Source organism: Oratosquilla oratoria, chromosome 2, assembly GCF_046742065.1.
Source record: "Oratosquilla oratoria isolate Oo_2021 chromosome 2, ASM4674206v1, whole genome shotgun sequence".
Classification (NCBI taxonomy): domain Eukaryota; kingdom Metazoa; phylum Arthropoda; class Malacostraca; order Stomatopoda; family Squillidae; genus Oratosquilla; species Oratosquilla oratoria.
This window is the reverse complement of record NC_134778.1, coordinates 30,132,202-30,140,959: the sequence shown is the minus strand read 5'-3', so window position 1 is coordinate 30,140,959 and position 8,758 is coordinate 30,132,202.

Below are 8,758 nucleotides of genomic sequence, written 5' to 3'. Positions count from 1 at the left end.
CAAGCCTCACAGCAGCTTTTATCTATTTATTTATTTATCTATTTTATATATCAACTTAGCTACATATGATACCAAGGGTGTGACACTATTTTCCAGCAGCCAACTTTCTTTGAAGGCTTTGAGAGGTCCTCGCACTTCATGGCCATAAATGAGTTGAAATGAAGAGTATCCTAAGGATTCTTGAACAGAGTCCCTCACCGTGAATAGAAGCAGGTCAACTCCCTCGTCCCAATCCTTTCCAAACTTCAAGCAATAAGTGCGCAACATGCGTTTGAATGTCTGGTGTAATCGCTCCACCACCCCTGGGATTGGGGATGATAGACTGAAGACCTAGACTGCCGGGCACCCAAACTCTGCATTACCTGATTAAATGATCGGGAAGTAAAATTGGATCCTTGGTCTAACTGTACTACTGTGGGAAGGCCTACTTGCGTAAAGAAGTGGATGAGGGCTCTCACCACATTCTTGGCTGTGATGCGACGCAAGGGGATAATGAGTGGCACAGTCTATCATGGTAAAGAGAAACTGATTACCTCGTGGGGTCTTTGGCAGAGGACCAACGGAATCTATGACAATTCTGCCAAAGGGATAGGTTGTAGAGGGAGCGGTTTAACACTGGGGCGCGGTTTCCCTGCTACCTGACAAGAGTAACACGTACTAATATAGGAACTATTATCGTTCTTCATTTTAGGCCAATAAAAATGAGCTAGAATTTTTGCACTAGTCTTCCTAACTCCCAAATGTCCTCCTACCCCATCATGAGCAATACCCAGGATCTCCTTCCGTAATGGGTTTGGGACCATTATTTGGTGACGGACAGACCAAGGGTAATCTGCAGGGGAATCAGTAGAACGGAACTCCCACATTAATATGCCTGAGCTAAGGTAATAACAGTTGGATTCAGACTTAGCTTCCTCTTCACTAATAGCTCTACGGAAACAACTGGTTAGTTCAGGGTCCTCTTTTTGAAGTTGAATGAGCTTACTCCTAGTGACTGGGGAGGAACCAAAACTATCCAGGGTGGTAACATTCTATCCCTCAGAGTCGTTTTCGCTCTCAAACCTATTCTGAAGGTCGCCGGGTGGAGAAGTTTAAAAAAAAATCACCTAGATTTAAATCAGCAAGGTCAGGCTGAATAGGAACAACTTCTGTGTTCTCACTAGGTTAGGGGGTAACTACACCAACATGAGCATACTCTTTGTGCTTGCCAATCTCTGCCTCCACCCTGCGGCTCATGCTACGGGTAACAGTACATGCAGGGAATGTGCCCGGAATGTCTGCTTCTAATTGGGAAGTATTATTCTTGGCAGAGGAACACGAGGAGACTATGGCATTAGGTAACATCGTGCCCCCAGCGAGGTCATTTCCCATCAGGAGTGAGACTCCTTCTACTGGTAACTTGTCGACTACTCCTACCTGGGCATAACCTTGCCTAACATCTGACCGTAAGTATACTTGGCATATAGGGATACGTGACTCGCCTGTTAAACCGTTCACAAGGACCCAACTCCCAGTATAATATGCATCTATCAAAGTAGCCACGTCTTTTGTAATTCGTGATAAAGATGAGCCTGTGTCTCTCAGAAGCTTAATAGATGTGGACGGGCTATCTTGATCAAGGGCCACTGAACCAGAAGAACAGAATGGTTTAAATGTGGATAACATAGGCGGGGAAATTTTATCTGGGACAACTGATGGACAAACAGCAGTGAGACAGGGCTCCAAAAAACTTTCAGATTGCTCGGCCACGTTGATCGAGAGAGAGGGGAACTCTTGGAGAGAAGCCTTTTTTCTTGTAGTTTGAAACAGTCATCAACATGATGTCCTGGGCTTTCGCAATATTTGCAATAGCTCCTCCCTCCAGTAAGGATAGAGCCCCTGGTCTCACTATCAACGGGCTTACCTGAGGTAGAAAAAGCAGGTGATTAGTGGGCCGGCAGTCGAGGAGGCTGTGGAGGTCCGATTGGCTTGGAATCCCTAGCAGGGGGAAGCTTTGGGGCAAGGCAGGGTGAGACCTTGAATGCATTCTAGGATTAGTAAAATGGTAATAGTCGGCCGCTGGGCCAGCCTCTCCCAAGGTACGGATACCTCGCTAATCCAAATTGGCTCGCACATCTGGAGGGATATTATTTCCAATATCCTCCATCAATATTAACTCTTGGAGTTTCTCCAGGTCTACGTGAGCCTCCTCGCTTTCCACCCACTGGGTGAACAAGGTTTGTTTTCTGCGGAAGTAGGTATCCTGGTTGGATTTCCTACATTTCCTGAATTGTTGCCGGTAGGCCTCAGGAACAAGCTGGTATGCTTGTAAAATATTGGATTTAACTACATAATAATCACTACTCTGACTTTCGGAAAGCGCAATAAATATATCAAAGGCTTTTCCTTAGAGGGCACCATACAACATATGCATCCACTGGCTGAATGGCCATTGGTACATACGAGCTAGCTTTTCAAATATTGAGAAGAACTTTTCTGGTTCGTCCTCGTTAAATTGGGGATATTAGGTGTACGTTTTTCTGTAACAAATATAGAAGTTACAGGACTTTGAGACTTGAGTCTCTCTATTTCTAGTTCCAACTTCTTAAGTTCAACCTTTAAGGCTAAATCATTTACGGGGCTAGCACCCCCAACATCTTTCGGTGAGGTGGGGATGAGTTTATTTTCCACTAAGTACTCAAGAATTTTGTCTTTCAAGGGGTTCTTATTTAAACCGGAGCACTCACTTATTTGATAATGATGTGCTATCATCTCTAACTCTGTTTTATTTAGCTTCGGCTGAAGGCTCCTTTACGAAGTTCTCTAAGTTGAACATGTTGAACTCAAGATGTTGGAAGACAAAGAATAACAAAATATTGCTTATTAGGTAGTTGGTAACTAATTGTGAAGTAATTAAATACCTATAATAGGAATTGGCCACACGTATGGTAATGCAAGTTGTTAGCTAGTATCGCAAGAGCATAGACTAATGGCAACAAGACAATAGCTTGCCGCAAAAATCTCGGCGATGAACAACAACCACATGGGCGTTCTAACAATATAAATGCACAAATCCTAATGGCTACAATCCCGGTCGTAAGGCCCCCAATTGTTACCTCTCCCATTAAAGCCCAATCTTAACTGGAGAAGAAATCCTATGTCCAATCATTGATTCAAGATTAAGACTAAATGGCAGGGTAACAATATACTGCATATCAAATATAAATCTCAGTGCAGTACTTTTAAGCTCGTATGGCATAAGTTTAGGTAACCGGTGGATAACTCTGAGTGGCGTCAAGGTATAACAAGACTATTTGGCACTAACATATTGTCATATTCACTAAATACTATAATACACTTATAACATGCCTACCAGCACCACTTGTTACCACCAGGGTCCACCTAACATACTTAACCTAATGATTACAGAGGAGCGGAAAAAATGCGTCCACTCTAAACGGGTTCAGAACGAAAGAGAATGAGAGAGAGAGAGAAAGGTACCGTGCTTCATAACTGTGGTCACCGTGGTGGCCGCAGTTGCCAACTCGCAATACTATTATAATTTATTTTATTACAGGCAGGGCGAGTGGGATAGCATAATACACATACAGACATCATTAACATAACAAGGTATAATTTATTATATGAATAATATCCTAGCTAACTAAAGTAAAAGAATGACAAAGAAATAATACACACGGAACATGGAAAGTCTTATTTCATACGATCTAATTCAGGAAGGCGTGAAATAGGGCGTGGCTACAAGCTAACCGAAACAGGTGGTTAAATGAAAAGCACATATTTTACAAAGGAACACATGGACTTGCGGCCACGCAACAATATATATATATATATATATATATATATATATATATATAGCGTTATAGTCACTAGTCCTATCCAACGTTTATCATACTGAAACTTAGGGCACTCTTGAACGGTTCCATCAAACACTCGATTTTTTTTTTTTTTTTTTTTTTTTTTTTTTTTTTAATTCACCTTCTGATTGGAATGAAGGACTGCCCCTCGTGTTATTTGCTGTAATGGAAACTGTGTAGTCCTCGTTAGGGTTCTCTCCCTTCGAACTGCTGTACGTTCGCCAAATAAGAGGACCCCTTAAGACCCTTAAGGAACAGTGGTGTCAAGATATCCCTCAACATCCCAACAGACGGTGAACCAATATATTGATCAATTAAGACACCGACTGAAAGTAGTCCGAAACAAGCCAAAATGAAAATTAATTTTGACTTAAAAACAAAGTCCGAACTTTCAAACCCTGTGACGAGGTACTCTTGTATCTGCCTCTACATAAAGCTCTCCTCACCCACAAATTTCAAGATCCCTATGTAGTTAATAAATTCAGCTACATTGTTCTTACTCCTGACAGGCGAAAAGACTCCAAACTATTTCATTTAAATTTTGTGAAAGAATACCTAAGGAGACAACCTGCTGATGACTCCCCGAGACCTATCCATTGTAACCAAAACCCACAATGTGAATTAATTCCCCCAGTACAAAATAATGATCCCACCATTCTCCAGCTTAACTCCTCTCTCCTCTCTAACATCCTACCGTCTTTACAGACCACCCAGGGTTTTGTACTACGGTCGAACATAACATAAAACTTCTTCCTAACACTTCTCCTATTCACCAAGCCCCTTATTGTTTCAACCCCCACAAACTCAGAATTATGAAAAATGAGGTGGACTACCTGGTGGAACATTAACTGGCAGAACCAAGCTCCTCTCCCTGGGCATCCCCTGCTCTGCTGGTCCCCAAAGAAGACAGAAGTTGGAGGCTGCGTGGACTTTCGTAGATTAAACCCAGCTAAGGCTAAGGACCGTTACCCCTTACCCCGCATTGTCACTCTAGTCGACCGGGTAGAAGTCCAGCTTCGTCTCCTAGATAGATCTAATCAAGGGGTACCACCAGATCAAACTGACTCCTGAAGCTCAAATTCTCTCCTCTTTCGTAACCCCTCTTGGCCTATGTAAGTATCTGGTCCTCCCTTTTGGCCTGTGTAACGCTCCTGCCACCTTTCAGCGGGCCATCCATCATACCATCTCTGGACTAGATAACACTTTTGCCTATCTTGACGATCTTGTTTTGGCAGATTCGTGGGAAAACCACCTCACCAGACTAAACTCCCTTCTAGATCGCCTCTCCACCGCAGGATTCGTGGCCAACTTATCTAAATCCGAGTTCGGCAGAGCCACGGTCACCTAACTGGAGCATGTGGTTGGCCACGGGCTGTGCCGACCCAAGATGACCAACATCCAGGCCATCCTCAACTTCCTCGTCCCAGACAACCGGAAATCAATCCGAAAGGTTCTTGGAGATGTCATTTTCTACCGTCGCTTTTGCCGCAATTTTTCGGCGATAGTGGCCCCCCTCACAGACCTGACCAGCCCTTAAGAGAAGTTTGTCTGGTCCACCGCCTACCAAGAATCCTTTGAAACCCTCCAGTGTTTCCTAAGCCCCGAGCCTGTACTTCAGACACCCGACTGCTCGCGCCCCTTCGTCTTCTCCAAGAAGACGACCACTCCCCACATCGAGGGTGAAGACAACATCCTGGCGGATGCTCTCTCCAGAGAAGCAGGCGCCCAAACAGCTCCCAATGACTAAAAGACCTCTAGCCCAGTTCCACCCTTTTACGTTGGTCACCACCATCAGTTTTCTTTCACCCCGAAACAGACTATTTGAAGACACTCGTAAACAACCCCTCACCGATGTCCCCATAACTTGTTAACAGCTCCAGTGGTTTGTTGATTCCGACCTGCTTTCGAGCCGGACTCGAAGCCTCAATGAACCGCTGATGAGGTCCACGTCAAAGCTCCGCCCACTCCACCCACTACTTAAAGGCGGCCACCAACGACGACAAACAGCAATTCAGACCCCAGTGGATTTCCTAGGTATCAAGACGCTCGCATTGACATCGTTCCCGCCCTGCTGCTCCACCACCGGCTCCCCCAATGACAAGCCTCGTTCCACCCACAACTAACTTGAGTATAACCAACTCTTACCTGGTAGAAGTGGACCCCCCCCCCTTTGAATCTGTCTAGTTTTACATGTATTTGTTTTGTGACTGGGAACATTTCTCTTATATTCAAATTGTTTATTATAAGTTTCTAGTTCCATTGTAATTCATTTTATGTGTCTGATGTCATCCTTCGGGATATATTTATTTGTATTGGTGATAGTATAGATTGAATATATGTTTTCATGTTATTAGAGTTTTCTACTTGCCTAACTACGTCCATGAACATACTTTGTTACGCCTGCATCCTGCCCACGTAAACGATCGGTTTCGACCCCGTACAGACCTTGTCACTATTCATATTTCTGAAATACTTCGGCACATCTCAGAAAGCCATAACAATATATATATATATATATATATATATATATATATATATATATATATATATATATATATATATATATATATATATATGATGTAAGCGGAATAGGAAACACAGGAGTCTTGGTCTTGAGTTTATTCCTGACTAGTTTCGCAGGTATGCTTTTTCAAAGGAATATGTGTACAAACGGGCTGTGGGCATTATATACATGGGGTGGACCTCACCACCTCTCCGAGTTACCATAGTTGGTGGCGAATGTGAACATCACATTGTGGCTCACGTAACAATGAAGACATTTTTACAATTAAATATGATGACACTAATACCAAATAAATTATTAATAGAAAATGTAACAATAGTAATGATAACGATGAAGATAAATAATTTAAATAATAATATTAACAATAATAACAAAGATGATAGTAGCAATACAGGAAATAATAACAATAAAATAAAAGTAATAATAATAAAAACAATAATAAAAATATATATATATATAAAAATTATAATACTAATAACCAAGAAATGAAAATTATTAATATTAATTATGACAATAATGGTGAAAACAATGATAATAAAAACGAAAAATTAATTAAATATTTAAATAGTAACAATAGTAATAACAATAATAATAATAAAGATAATGAAAGTAATAATAATAAAGATGGTAATAATAAAAATAAAAATGTAATGATAAAATTATAAATACATAATGATAGAAATAATAAATAAATAATAGTTATAATAACAATGATAATAATAATAGTGTTGAAAATAAATAGTAACAAATAGCATTAAAAGAATAAATCATGATAAAAAGTTGGGGCAAGGTAGCATGGAGGAACTTCAGAGTGAAAGGAAGAAAGCTGGAGAGGGTAGGCCGAAGTGGGAAAAAGGTATCTACTTAGGGTCGGGGGGTCTGGGAAGCCATTCTTGGAGGGCAAGTGTCGCGGTAGATTTTGTCCATTTCGAGTCACCAGTTCTCTTGTTTGTGTTTTTGTGGTTGGCAATGTAAAGTGATTCAATTATTTTCCGTTGTTTCTTGTGTAGTCCTTTAGCTAGAATGGTGGAACCCTCCCAGTTAGGCAAATGTCCCTCTGTGTCAATGTGGTTAACTAGAGCGTTGGTTTCTCGGTGGTGTCTAATGTCCGCTTTGTGTTCCTTGAGTCTGTTGTTAAGTCCTCTATATGTCTCTCCGTAGTATGCACAGTCACATCCTTTGCAGGGAATTTTGTTTTTATTATTATTACTTTTATTTTATTGTTATTATTTCCTGTATTGCTACTATCATCTTTGTTATTATTGTTAATATTATTATTTAAATTATTTATCTTCATCGTTATCATTACTATTGTTACATTTTCTATTAATAATAATTTATTTGGTATTAGTGTCATCATATTTAATTGTAAAAATGTCTTCATTGTTACGTGAGCCACAATGTGATGTTCACATTCGCCACCAGCTATGGTAACTCGGAGAGGTGGTGAGGTCCACCCCATGTATATAATGCCCACAGCCCGTTTGTACACATATTCCTTTGAAAAAGCATACCTGCGAAACTAGTCAGGAATAAACTCAAGACCAAGACTCCTGTGTTTCCTATTCCGCTTACATCAACCTGTCAGAATGTCTCAACAAATATATATATATATATATATATATATGTATGTATGTATGTATGTATGTATATACATACACTGAATGGTTCCCAATGAACAGATTCACATTATTTCAACCACAATTCATTTTTAATTCCATGCCATTGCAGTCGGGACTAACGAGGAGTTCAAAGGAAGCATATGTTGGAAATTGAAACGTGGTCGAGCCGAGGAATCGAACTCAGCTCGGACGTGACAATGTGTCAGTGACTTAGCCCATATATATATATATATATATATATATATATATATATATATATATATATATATATATATATATACATATATATATATATATATATATGTATGTATGTGCTAATAAGAACAAGTGTACATGTGTTCACTTATGCAAAGTAGACCACTTTGGAAAAAGAAACTAACGAAGCAGAGCGCTTTCGTATATTACATCTTCAGTGCAAAAAGTATATAGTTGAATAGAAATGCATAGTTTATGTATACATGAAGAAGGAACGAAAACAGTTTACATAAGAGTAGAGGACATTTACCCCCTGGAAAGCGGTAGGTCAGGTTGCAAGGGTCAATGCGTCCCATTAATGAGGGAGGGGCGACATTAGGTCACACTCGCAGGGTTATATCTAACCTGTTATTCTTTTGCTTATTTCTTGGCAGATAAAATTACCAAGTTTATATAAGCCTCTGTAAGTTAGTATTTTGATCACTGGTGGTATGAATCAAACTACATTCTATTAAGTTTCTTACTATTATGTTATTGGTGTAATAGATGGCATGGGCATT